This window comes from Schistocerca cancellata, unplaced genomic scaffold, assembly GCF_023864275.1.
Source record: "Schistocerca cancellata isolate TAMUIC-IGC-003103 unplaced genomic scaffold, iqSchCanc2.1 HiC_scaffold_688, whole genome shotgun sequence".
NCBI classification, from domain to species: domain Eukaryota; kingdom Metazoa; phylum Arthropoda; class Insecta; order Orthoptera; family Acrididae; genus Schistocerca; species Schistocerca cancellata.
Genome location: NW_026046699.1, coordinates 35,052 through 47,502, shown reverse-complemented (window position 1 = coordinate 47,502; position 12,451 = coordinate 35,052). Strand labels below are relative to the sequence as shown.

The 12,451-nt window shown below is 50.8% G+C and overlaps 10 non-coding genes across 10 annotated transcripts; all 10 read right to left on the bottom strand.

The window, feature by feature from the left end:
• Positions 1 to 394: 394 nt before the first annotated feature.
• On the bottom strand, positions 395 to 514 carry LOC126139820 (5S ribosomal RNA). The gene has a single exon (XR_007528710.1). It is a non-coding gene; the product is annotated as a 5S ribosomal RNA (ribosomal RNA).
• Positions 515 to 1,660: 1,146 nt separating this feature from the next.
• LOC126139816 (5S ribosomal RNA) lies at positions 1,661 to 1,780 on the bottom strand. Its single transcript, XR_007528707.1, has one exon. It is a non-coding gene; the product is annotated as a 5S ribosomal RNA (ribosomal RNA).
• Positions 1,781 to 2,914: 1,134 nt separating this feature from the next.
• On the bottom strand, positions 2,915 to 3,034 carry LOC126139818 (5S ribosomal RNA). The gene has a single exon (XR_007528709.1). It is a non-coding gene; the product is annotated as a 5S ribosomal RNA (ribosomal RNA).
• Positions 3,035 to 4,169: 1,135 nt separating this feature from the next.
• LOC126139823 (5S ribosomal RNA) lies at positions 4,170 to 4,290 on the bottom strand. The gene has a single exon (XR_007528713.1). It is a non-coding gene; the product is annotated as a 5S ribosomal RNA (ribosomal RNA).
• A 1,129-nt stretch (positions 4,291 to 5,419) lies between these two features.
• Positions 5,420 to 5,537, bottom strand: LOC126139815 (5S ribosomal RNA). Its single transcript, XR_007528706.1, has one exon. It is a non-coding gene; the product is annotated as a 5S ribosomal RNA (ribosomal RNA).
• A 1,128-nt stretch (positions 5,538 to 6,665) lies between these two features.
• LOC126139814 (5S ribosomal RNA) lies at positions 6,666 to 6,784 on the bottom strand. The gene has a single exon (XR_007528705.1). It is a non-coding gene; the product is annotated as a 5S ribosomal RNA (ribosomal RNA).
• A 1,129-nt stretch (positions 6,785 to 7,913) lies between these two features.
• LOC126139817 (5S ribosomal RNA) lies at positions 7,914 to 8,031 on the bottom strand. Its single transcript, XR_007528708.1, has one exon. It is a non-coding gene; the product is annotated as a 5S ribosomal RNA (ribosomal RNA).
• A 1,131-nt stretch (positions 8,032 to 9,162) lies between these two features.
• Positions 9,163 to 9,281, bottom strand: LOC126139813 (5S ribosomal RNA). The gene has a single exon (XR_007528704.1). It is a non-coding gene; the product is annotated as a 5S ribosomal RNA (ribosomal RNA).
• A 1,129-nt stretch (positions 9,282 to 10,410) lies between these two features.
• LOC126139811 (5S ribosomal RNA) lies at positions 10,411 to 10,529 on the bottom strand. Its single transcript, XR_007528702.1, has one exon. It is a non-coding gene; the product is annotated as a 5S ribosomal RNA (ribosomal RNA).
• A 1,130-nt stretch (positions 10,530 to 11,659) lies between these two features.
• On the bottom strand, positions 11,660 to 11,778 carry LOC126139810 (5S ribosomal RNA). Its single transcript, XR_007528701.1, has one exon. It is a non-coding gene; the product is annotated as a 5S ribosomal RNA (ribosomal RNA).
• Positions 11,779 to 12,451: the final 673 nt, after the last annotated feature.

The following is a 12,451-nucleotide window of genomic DNA, read 5'->3' as shown; positions in this document are numbered from 1 at the left end:
GCCAGAGTTCCCAGGCGCTCACCCTTCCGAGTACTACTAACGTCGTTGCTTCACTTCGGTGATCGGACGAGAACGGAAGATTTTATTTCTTTTTTTTTTTTTTTTTTTTTGTTTGTTTATTTTCTTTGTGGAATTTAGCACTGCTACAAAACAGTAGGCCCTGACTTGTTTCAGAACTCATCTGTCGATTCGTAGTGTGTTGTTCTTTTCCGAGGCGTTCTAGCACTCTTCTTTCGCGCATTCTTGCTCAACTGAGTTCATTACTGTAATTTCGTATCTGACGTTTGATACAGTAGTTTAAAATACTTGTGGAAGCATCTTTGTCGACACCTGAAAGTTAGTATGAAAAGAGGGCTGGCAGGTGTAGCGACGTAAAAATGAAAAAATGAGATAGAGCCAACAGCACCCGGTGTTCCCAGGGCGGTCACCCATCCAAGTACTAACCGGGCCCGATGTTGCTTAACTTCGGTGATCGGACGAGAACCGGTGTATTCAACATGGTATGGCCGTTGGCGTCCTTATACTGTAGCCGCACCACACAAGAAGCATTCGCCTCTTCTCGCAACACACGCAATCGCCGCTTTCCGTGGCACATTTGACGCAAAGCACGTCCTTCCACCTCGAAGGTGGCGCGGAGTGCGCGCTCGGCTCGGCGTCTCATAGGCGACTGCCGAGCGTAGGTGCGGCGCACAACACAGCTGCTCGGTGCGCCGCCTGTCATTCGTTTGGTGCGTGTGGCCGCGGGGTGTGGCAGTGTCCTGCTGGACCGACGGAGGCTTTCTCACCTGGCTGACACACGCGGTCAGATATAGCCGCTCCAGATATTTTTTCTTATAATTCGCGGGCATTCGCGCCTCTCCCCCCTCCCGTCCCGACTTGTCCCGACTTTGCTCGACTGCCGCTCGCTGCCGCTCGGGTCGCGGTCCATATGACAGCACAAGCGCGAGAAACGTCTGCGGGAGGCGGCAAAACGACAAAAGAATAAATTTATGATTACAAACCGAATTTGGAGCTGTACGCCCGCTGCAGAACGATAGGCGCTACCGTATTTCGGAGCATACCGCCCGATTCGTACTGTTTTCTCGTTTTCACAGACTTCCTGGCAAACTTGGTTTGCACATTCTCCTTCAAACTGAGTTAATTACTGCAGTTTCGTACCTTACGGCCGTTTTAAAATGCTTGAGGAGTCTCTTTGTCACAACAGAAAGGTGATATGGAAAAAGGCTGGCTGCCAGGAGTAGCGACTGAAAAGAGAAAAATGAACACAGCCAGAGTTCCCAGGCGCTCACCCTTCCGAGTACTACTAACGTCGTTGCTTCACTTCGGTGATCGGACGAGAACGGAAGATTTTATTTCTTTTTTTTTTTTTTTTTTTTGTTTGTTTATTTTCTTTGTGGAATTTAGCACTGCTACAAAACAGTAGGCCCCTGACTTGTTTCAGAACTCATCTGTCGATTCGTAGTGTGTTGTCTTTCCGAGGCGTTCTAGCACTCTTCTTTCGCGCATTCTTGCTCAAACTGAGTTCATTACTGTATTTCGTATCTGACGTTTGATACAGTAGTTTAAAATACTTGTGGAAGCATCTTTGTCGACACCTGAAAGTTAGTATGAAAAGAGGGCTGGCAGGTGTAGCGACGTAAAAATGAAAAAATGAGATAGGAGCCAACAGCACCCGGTGTTTCCCAGGCGGTCACCCATCCAAGTACTAACCGGGCCCGATGTTGCTTAACTTCGGTGATCGGACGAGAACCGGTGTATTCAACATGGTATGGCCGTTGGCGTCCTTATACTGTAGCCGCACCACACAAGAAGCATTCGCCTCTTCTCGCAACACACGCAATCGCCGCTTTCCGTGGCACATTTGACGCAAAGCACGTCCTTCACCTCGAAGGTGGCGCGGAGTGCGCGCTCGGCTCGGCGTCTCATAGGCGACTGCCGAGCGTAGGTGCGGCGCACAAACACAGCTGCTCGGTGCGCCGCCTGTCATTCGTTTGGTGCGTGTGGCCGCGGGGTGTGGCAGTGTCCTGCTGGGACCGACGGAGGCTTTCTCACCTGGCTGACACACGCCGCGCTTCCAGATATTTGCGTAATTCGCGGGCATTCGCGCCTCTCCCCCCTCCCGTCCCGACTTGTCCCGACTTTGCTCGACTGCCGCTCGCTGCCGCTCGGGTCGCGGTCCATATGACCAGCACAAGCGCGAGAAACGTCTGCGGGAGGCGGCAAAACGACAAAAGAATAAATTTATGATTACAAACCGAATTTGAGCTGTACGCCGCTGCAGAACGATAGGCGCTACCGTATTTCGGAGCATACCGCCCGATTCGTACTGTTTTCTCGTTTTCACAGACTTCCTGGCAAACTTGGTTTGCACATTCTCCTTCAAACTGAGTTAATTACTGCAGTTTCGTACCTTACGGCCGTTTAAAATGCTTGAGGAAGTCTCTTTGTCACAACAGAAAGGTGATATGGAAAAAGGCTGGCTGCCAGGAGTAGCGACTGAAAAGAGAAAAATGAACACAGCCAGAGTTCCCAGGCGCTCACCCTTCCGAGTACTTACTAACGTCGTTGCTTCACTTCGGTGATCGGACGAGAACGGAAGATTTTATTTCTTTTTTTTTTTTTTTTTTTTGTTTGTTTATTTTCTTTGTGGAATTTAGCACTGCTACAAAACAGTAGGCCCTGACTTGTTTCAGAACTCATCTGTCGATTCGTAGTGTGTTGTTCTTTCCGAGGCGTTCCTAGCACTCTTCTTTCGCGCATTCTTGCTCAAACTGAGTTCATTACTGTAATTTCGTATCTGACGTTTGATACAGTAGTTTAAAATACTTGTGGAAGCATCTTTGTCGACACCTGAAAGTTAGTATGAAAAGAGGGCTGGCAGGTGTAGCGACGTAAAAATGAAAAAATGAGATAGAGCCAACAGCACCCGGTGTTCCCAGGCGGTCACCCATCCAAGTACTAACCGGGGCCCGATGTTGCTTAACTTCGGTGATCGGACGAGAACCGGTGTATTCAACATGGTATGGCCGTTGGCGTCCTTATACTGTAGCCGCACCCACACAAGAAGCATTCGCCTCTTCTCGCAACACACGCAATCGCCGCTTTCCGTGGCACATTTGACGCAAAGCACGTCCTTCCACCTCGAAGGTGGGCGCGGAGTGCGCGCTCGGCTCGGCGTCTCATAGGCGACCTGCCGAGCGTAGGTGCGGCGCACAACACAGCTGCTCGGTGCGCCGCCTGTCATTCGTTTGGTGCGTGTGGCCGCGGGGTGTGGCAGTGTCCTGCTGGACCGACGGAGGCTTTCTCACCTGGCTGACACACGCCGCGCTTCCAGATATTTGCGTAATTCGCGGGCATTCGCGCCTCTCCCCCCTCCCGTCCCGACTTGTCCCGACTTTGCTCGACTGCCGCTCGCTGCCGCTCGGGTCGCGGTCCATATGACAGCACAAGCGCGAGAAACGTCTGCGGGAGGCGGCAAAACGACAAAAGAATAAATTTATGATTACAAACCGAATTTGGAGCTGTACGCCGCTGCAGAACGATAGGCGCTACCGTATTTCGGAGCATACCGCCCGATTCGTACTGTTTTCTCGTTTTCACAGACTTCCTGGCAAACTTGGTTTGCACATTCTCCTTCAAACTGAGTTAATTACTGCAGTTTCGTACCTTACGGCCGTTTAAAATGCTTGAGGAAGTCTCTTTGTCACAACAGAAAGGTGATATGGAAAAAGGCTGGCTGCCAGGAGTAGCGACTGAAAAGAGAAAAATGGAACACAGCCAGAGTTCCCAGGCGCTCACCCTTCCGAGTACTACTAACGTCGTTGCTTCACTTCGGTGATCGGACGAGAACGGAAGATTTTATTTCTTTTTTTTTTTTTTTTTTTGTTTGTTTATTTTCTTTGTGGAATTTTAGCACTGCTACAAAACAGTAGGCCCTGACTTGTTTCAGAACTCATCTGTCGATTCGTAGTGTGTTGTTCTTTCCGAGGCGTTCTAGCACTCTTCTTTCGCGCATTCTTGCTCAAACTGAGTTCATTACTGTAATTTCGTATCTGACGTTTGATACAGTAGTTTAAAATACTTGTGGAAGCATCTTTGTCGACACCTGAAAGTTAGTATGAAAAGAGGGCTGGCAGGTGTAGCGACGTAAAAATGAAAAAATGAGATAGAGCCAACAGCACCCGGTGTTTCCCAGGCGGTCACCCATCCAAGTACTAACCGGGGCCCGATGTTGCTTAACTTCGGTGATCGGACGAGAACCGGTGTATTCAACATGGTATGGCCGTTGGCGTCCTTATACTGTAGCCGCACCACACAAGAAGCATTCGCCTCTTCTCGCAACACACGCAATCGCCGCTTTCCGTGGCACATTTGACGCAAAGCACGTCCTTCCACCTCGAAGGTGGCGCGGAGTGCGCGCTCGGCTCGGCGTCTCATAGGCGACTGCCGAGCGTAGGTGCGGCGCACAACACAGCTGCTCGGTGCGCCGCCTGTCATTCGTTTGGTGCGTGTGGCCGCGGGGTGTGGCAGTGTCCTGCTGGACCGACGGAGGCTTTCTCACCTGGCTGACACACGCCGCGCTTCCAGATATTTGCGTAATTCGCGGGCATTCGCGCCTCTCCCCCTCCCGTCCCGACTTGTCCCGACTTTGCTCGACTGCCGCTCGCTGCCGCTCGGGTCGCGGTCCATATGACAGCACAAGCGCGAGAAACGTCTGCGGGAGGCGGCAAAACGACAAAAGAATAAATTTATGATTACAAACCGAATTTGGAGCTGTACGCCGCTGCAGAACGATAGCGCTACCGTATTTCGGAGCATACCGCCACGATTCGTACTGTTTTCTCGTTTTCACAGACTTCCTGGCAAACTTGGTTTGCACATTCTCCTTCAAACTGAGTTAATTACTGCAGTTTCGTACCTTACGGCCGTTTAAAATGCTTGAGGAAGTCTCTTTGTCACAACAGAAAGGTGATATGGAAAAAGGCTGGCTGCCAGGAGTAGCGACTGAAAAGAGAAAAATGAACACAGCCAGAGTTCCCAGGCGCTCACCCTTCCGAGTACTACTAACGTCGTTGCTTCACTTCGGTGATCGGACGAGAACGGAAGATTTTATTTCTTTTTTTTTTTTTTTTTTTGTTTTGTTTATTTCTTTGTGGAATTTAGCACTGCTACAAAACAGTAGGCCCTGACTTGTTTCAGAACTCATCTGTCGATTCGTAGTGTGTTGTTCTTTCCGAGGCGTTCTAGCACTCTTCTTTCGCGCATTCTTGCTCAAACTGAGTTCATTACTGTAATTTCGTATCTGACGTTTGATACAGTAGTTTAAAATACTTGTGGAAGCATCTTTGTCGACACCTGAAAGTTAGTATGAAAAGAGGGCTGGCAGGTGTAGCGACGTAAAAATGAAAAAATGAGATAGAGCCAACAGCACCGGTGTTCCCAGGCGGTCACCCATCCAAGTACTAACCGGGCCCGATGTTGCTTAACTTCGGTGATCGGACGAGAACCGGTGTATTCAACATGGTATGGCCGTTGGCGTCCTTATACTGTAGCCGCACCACACAAGAAGCATTCGCCTCTTCTCGCAACACACGCAATCGCCGCTTTCCGTGGCACATTTGACGCAAAGCACGTCCTTCCACCTCGAAGGTGGCGCGAGTGCGCGCTCGGCTCGGCGTCTCATAGGCGACTGCCGAGCGTAGGTGCGGCGCACAACACAGCTGCTCGGTGCGCCGCCTGTCATTCGTTTGGTGCGTGTGGCCGCGGGGTGTGGCAGTGTCCTGCTGGACCGACGGAGGCTTTCTCACCTGGCTGACACACGCCGCGCTTCCAGATATTTGCGTAATTCGCGGGCATTCGCGCCTCTCCCCCCTCCCGTCCCGACTTGTCCCGACTTTGCTCGACTGCCGCTCGCTGCCGCTCGGGTCGCGGTCCATATGACAGCACAAGCGCGAGAAACGTCTGCGGGAGGCGGCAAAACGACAAAAGAATAAATTTATGATTACAAACCGAATTTGGAGCTGTACGCCGCTGCAGAACGATAGGCGCTACCGTATTTCGGAGCATACCGGCCCGATTCGTACTGTTTTCTCGTTTTCACAGACTTCCTGGCAAACTTGGTTTGCACATTCTCCTTCAAACTGAGTTAATTACTGCAGTTTCGTACCTTACGGCCGTTTAAAATGCTTGAGGAAGTCTCTTTGTCACAACAGAAAGGTGATATGGAAAAAGGCTGGCTGCCAGGAGTAGCGACTGAAAAGAGAAAAATGAACACAGCCAGAGTTCCAGGCGCTCACCCTTCCGAGTACTACTAACGTCGTTGCTTCACTTCGGTGATCGGACGAGAACGGAAGATTTTATTTCTTTTTTTTTTTTTTTTTTGTTTGTTTATTTTCTTTGTGGAATTTAGCACTGCTACAAAACAGTAGGCCCTGACTTGTTTCAGAACTCATCTGTCGATTCGTAGTGTGTTGTTCTTTCCGAGGCGTTCTAGCACTCTTCTTTCGCGCATTCTTGCTCAAACTGAGTTCATTACTGTAATTTCGTATCTGACGTTTGATACAGTAGTTTAAAATACTTGTGGAAGCATCTTTGTCGACACCTGAAAGTTAGTATGAAAAGAGGGCTGGCAGGTGTAGCGACGTAAAAATGAAAAAATGAGATAGAGCCAACAGCACCCGGTGTTCCCAGGCGGTCACCCATCCAAGTACTAACCGGGCCCGATGTTGCTTAACTTCGGTGATCGGACGAGAACCGGTGTATTCAACATGGTATGGCCGTTGGCGTCCTTATACTGTAGCCGCACCACACAAGAAGCATTCGCCTCTTCTCGCAACACACGCAATCGCCGCTTTCCGTGGCACATTTGACGCAAAGCACGTCCTTCCACCTCGAAGGTGGCGCGGAGTGCGCGCTCGGCTCGGCGTCTCATAGGCGACTGCCGAGCGTAGGTGCGGCGCACAACACAGCTGCTCGGTGCGCCGCCTGTCATTCGTTTGGTGCGTGTGGCCGCGGGGTGTGGCAGTGTCCTGCTGGACCGACGGAGGCTTTCTCACCTGGCTGACACACGCCGCGCTTCCAGATATTTGCGTAATTCGCGGGCATTCGCGCCTCTCCCCCCTCCCGTCCCGACTTGTCCCGACTTTGCTCGACTGGCCGCTCGCTGCCGCTCGGGTCGCGGTCCATATGACAGCACAAGCGCGAGAAACGTCTGCGGAGGCGGCAAAACGACAAAAGAATAAATTTATGATTACAAACCGAATTTGGAGCTGTACGCCGCTGCAGAACGATAGGCGCTACCGTATTTCGGAGCATACCGCCCGATTCGTACTGTTTTCTCGTTTTCACAGACTTCCTGGCAAACTTGGTTTGCACATTCTCCTTCAAACTGGAGTTAATTACTGCAGTTTCGTACTTACGGCCGTTTAAAATTGCTTGAGGAAGTCTCTTTGTCACAACAGAAAGGTGATATGGGAAAAAGGCTGGCTGCCAGGAGTAGCGACTGAAAAGAGAAAAATGAACACAGCCAGAGTTCCCAGGCGCTCACCCTTCCGAGTACTACTAACGTCGTTGCTTCACTTCGGTGATCGGACGAGAACGGAAGATTTTATTTCTTTTTTTTTTTTTTTTTGTTTGTTTATTTTCTTTGTGGAATTTAGCACTGCTACAAAACAGTAGGCCCTGACTTGTTTCAGAACTCATCTGTCGATTCGTAGTGTGTTGTTCTTTCCGAGGCGTTCTAGCACTCTTCTTTCGCGCATTCTTGCTCAAACTGAGTTCATTACTGTAATTTCGTATCTGACGTTTGATACAGTAGTTTAAAATACTTGTGAAGCATCTTTGTCGACACCTGAAAGTTAGTATGAAAAGAGGGCTGGCAGGTGTAGCGACGTAAAAATGAAAAAATGAGATAGAGCCAACAGCACCCGGTGTTCCCAGGCGGTCACCCATCCAAGTACTAACCGGCCCGATGTTGCTTAACTTCGGTGATCGGACGAGAACCGGTGTATTCAACATGGTATGGCCGTTGGCGTCCTTATACTGTAGCCGCACCACACAAGAAGCATTCGCCTCTTCTCGCAACACACGCAATCGCCGCTTTCCGTGGCACATTTGACGCAAAGCACGTCCTTCCACCTCGAAGGTGGCGCGGAGTGCGCGACTCGGCTCGGCGTCTCATAGGCGACTGCCGAGCGTAGGTGCGGCGCACAACACAGCTGCTCGGTGCGCCGCCTGTCATTCGTTTGGTGCGTGTGGCCGCGGGGTGTGGCAGTGTCCTGCTGGACCGACGGAGGCTTTCTCACCTGGCTGACACACGCCGCGCTTCCAGATATTTGCGTAATTCGCGGGCATTCGCGCCTCTCCCCCCTCCCGTCCCGACTTGTCCCGACTTTGCTCGACTGCCGCTCGCCTGCCGCTCGGGTCGCGGTCCATATGACAGCACAAGCGCGAGAAACGTCTGCGGGAGGCGGCAAAACGACAAAAGAATAAATTTATGATTACAAACCGAATTTGGAGCTGTACGCCGCTGCAGAACGATAGGCGCTACCGTATTTCGGAGCATACCGCCCGATTCGTACTGTTTTCTCGTTTCACAGACTTCCTGGCAAACTTGGTTTGCACATTCTCCTTCAAACTGAGTTAATTACTGCAGTTTCGTACCTTACGGCCGTTTAAAATGCTTGAGGAAGTCTCTTTGTCACAACAGAAAGGTGATATGGAAAAAGGCTGGCTGCCAGGAGTAGCGACTGAAAAGAGAAAAATGAACACAGCCAGAGTTCCCAGGCGCTCACCCTTCCGAGTACTACTAACGTCGTTGCTTCACTTCGGTGATCGGACGAGAACGGAAGATTTTATTTCTTTTTTTTTTTTTTTTTTTGTTTGTTTATTTTCTTTGTGGAATTTAGCACTGCTACAAAACAGTAGGCCCTGACTTGTTTCAGAACTCATCTGTCGATTCGTAGTGTGTTGTTCTTTCCGAGGCGTTCTAGCACTCTTCTTTCGCGCATTCTTGCTCAAACTGAGTTCATTACTGTAATTTCGTATCTGACGTTTGATACAGTAGTTTAAAATACTTGTGGAAGCATCTTTGTCGACACCTGAAAGTTAGTATGAAAAGAGGGCTGGCAGGTGTAGCGACGTAAAAATGAAAAAATGAGATAGAGCCAACAGCACCCGGTGTTCCCAGGCGGTCACCCATCCAAGTACTAACCGGGCCCGATGTTGCTTAACTTCGGTGATCGGACGAGAACCGGTGTATTCAACATGGTATGGCCGTTGGCGTCCTTATACTGTAGCCGCACCACACAAGAAGCATTCGCCTCTTCTCGCAACACACGCAATCGCCGCTTTCCGTGGCACATTTGACGCAAAGCACGTCCTTCCACCTCGAAGGTGGCGCGGAGTGCGCGCTCGGCTCGGCGTCTCATAGGCGACTGCCGAGCGTAGGTGCGGCGCACAACACAGCTGCTCGGTGCGCCGCCTGTCATTCGTTTGGTGCGTGTGGCCGCGGGGTGTGGCAGTGTCCTGCTGGACCGACGGAGGCTTTCTCACCTGGCTGACACACGCCGCGCTTCCAGATATTTGCGTAATTCGCGGGCATTCGCGCCTCTCCCCCCTCCCGTCCCGACTTGTCCCGACTTTGCTCGACTGCCGCTCGCTGCCGCTCGGGTCGCGGTCCATATGACAGCACAAGCGCGAGAAACGTCTGCGGGAGGCGGCAAAACGACAAAAGAATAAATTTATGATTACAAACCGAATTTGGAGCTGTACGCCGCTGCAGAACGATAGGCGCTACCGTATTTCGGAGCATACCGCCCGATTCGTACTGTTTTCTCGTTTTCACAGACTTCCTGGCAAACTTGGTTTGCACATTCTCCTTCAAACTGAGTTAATTACTGCAGTTTCGTACCTTACGGCCGTTTAAAATGCTTGAGGAAGTCTCTTTGTCACAACAGAAAGGTGATATGGAAAAAGGCTGGCTGCCAGGAGTAGCGACTGAAAAGAGAAAAATGAACACAGCCAGAGTTCCCAGGCGCTCACCCTCCGAGTACTACTAACGTCGTTGCTTCACTTCGGTGATCGGACGAGAACGGAAGATTTTATTTCTTTTTTTTTTTTTTTTTTTGTTTGTTTATTTTCTTTGTGGAATTTAGCACTGCTACAAAACAGTAGGCCCTGACTTGTTTCAGAACTCATCTGTCGATTCGTAGTGTGTTGTTCTTTCCGAGGCGTTCTAGCACTCTTCTTTCGCGCATTCTTGCTCAAACTGAGTTCATTACTGTAATTTCGTATCTGACGTTTGATACAGTAGTTTAAAATACTTGTGGAAGCATCTTTGTCGACACCTGAAAGTTAGTATGAAAAGAGGGCTGGCAGGTGTAGCGACGTAAAAATGAAAAAATGAGATAGAGCCAACAGCACCCGGTGTTCCCAGGCGGTCACCCATCCAAGTACTAACCGGGCCCGATGTTGCTTAACTTCGGTGATCGGACGAGAACCGGTGTATTCAACATGGTATGGCCGTTGGCGTCCTTATACTGTAGCCGCACCACACAAGAAGCATTCGCCTCTTCTCGCAACACACGCAATCGCCGCTTTCCGTGGCACATTTGACGCAAAGCACGTCCTTCCACCTCGAAGGTGGCGCGGAGTGCGCGCTCGGCTCGGCGTCTCATAGGCGACTGCCGAGCGTAGGTGCGGCGCACAACACAGCTGCTCGGTGCGCCGCCTGTCATTCGTTTGGTGCGTGTGGCCGCGGGGTGTGGCAGTGTCCTGCTGGACCGACGGAGGCTTTCTCACCTGGCTGACACACGCCGCGCTTCCAGATATTTGCGTAATTCGCGGGCATTCGCGCCTCTCCCCCCTCCCGTCCCGACTTGTCCCGACTTTGCTCGACTGCCGCTCGCTGCCGCTCGGGTCGCGGTCCATATGACAGCACAAGCGCGAGAAACGTCTGCGGGAGGCGGCAAAACGACAAAAGAATAAATTTATGATTACAAACCGAATTTGGAGCTGTACGCCGCTGCAGAACGATAGGCGCTACCGTATTTCGGAGCATACCGCCCGATTCGTACTGTTTTCTCGTTTTCACAGACTTCCTGGCAAACTTGGTTTGCACATTCTCCTTCAAACTGAGTTAATTACTGCAGTTTCGTACCTTACGGCCGTTTAAAATGCTTGAGGAAGTCTCTTTGTCACAACAGAAAGGTGATATGGAAAAAGGCTGGCTGCCAGGAGTAGCGACTGAAAAGAGAAAAATGAACACAGCCAGAGTTCCCAGGCGCTCACCCTTCCGAGTACTACTAACGTCGTTGCTTCACTTCGGTGATCGGACGAGAACGGAAGATTTTATTTCTTTTTTTTTTTTTTTTTTTGTTTGTTTATTTTCTTTGTGGAATTTAGCACTGCTACAAAACAGTAGGCCCTGACTTGTTTCAGAACTCATCTGTCGATTCGTAGTGTGTTGTTCTTTCCGAGGCGTTCTAGCACTCTTCTTTCGCGCATTCTTGCTCAAACTGAGTTCATTACTGTAATTTCGTATCTGACGTTTGATACAGTAGTTTAAAATACTTGTGGAAGCATCTTTGTCGACACCTGAAAGTTAGTATGAAAAGAGGGCTGGCAGGTGTAGCGACGTAAAAATGAAAAAATGAGATAGAGCCAACAGCACCCGGTGTTCCCAGGCGGTCACCCATCCAAGTACTAACCGGGCCCGATGTTGCTTAACTTCGGTGATCGGACGAGAACCGGTGTATTCAACATGGTATGGCCGTTGGCGTCCTTATACTGTAGCCGCACCACACAAGAAGCATTCGCCTCTTCTCGCAACACACGCAATCGCCGCTTTCCGTGGCACATTTGACGCAAAGCACGTCCTTCCACCTCGAAGGTGGCGCGGAGTGCGCGCTCGGCTCGGCGTCTCATAGGCGACTGCCGAGCGTAGGTGCGGCGCACAACACAGCTGCTCGGTGCGCCGCCTGTCATTCGTTTGGTGCGTGTGGCCGCGGGGTGTGGCAGTGTCCTGCTGGACCGACGGAGGCTTTCTCACCTGGCTGACACACGCCGCGCTTCCAGATATTTGCGTAATTCGCGGGCATTCGCGCCTCTCCCCCCTCCCGTCCCGACTTGTCCCGACTTTGCTCGACTGCCGCTCGCTGCCGCTCGGGTCGCGGTCCATATGACAGCACAAGCGCGAGAAACGTCTGCGGGAGGCGGCAAAACGACAAAAGAATAAATTTATGATTACAAACCGAATTTGGAGCTGTACGCCGCTGCAGAACGATAGGCGCTACCGTATTTCGGAGCATACCGCCCGATTCGTACTGTTTTCTCGTTTTCACAGACTTCCTGGCAAACTTGGTTTGCACATTCTCCTTCAAACTGAGTTAATTACTGCAGTTTCGTACCTTACGGCCGTTTAAAATGCTTGAGGAAGTCTCTTTGTCACAAC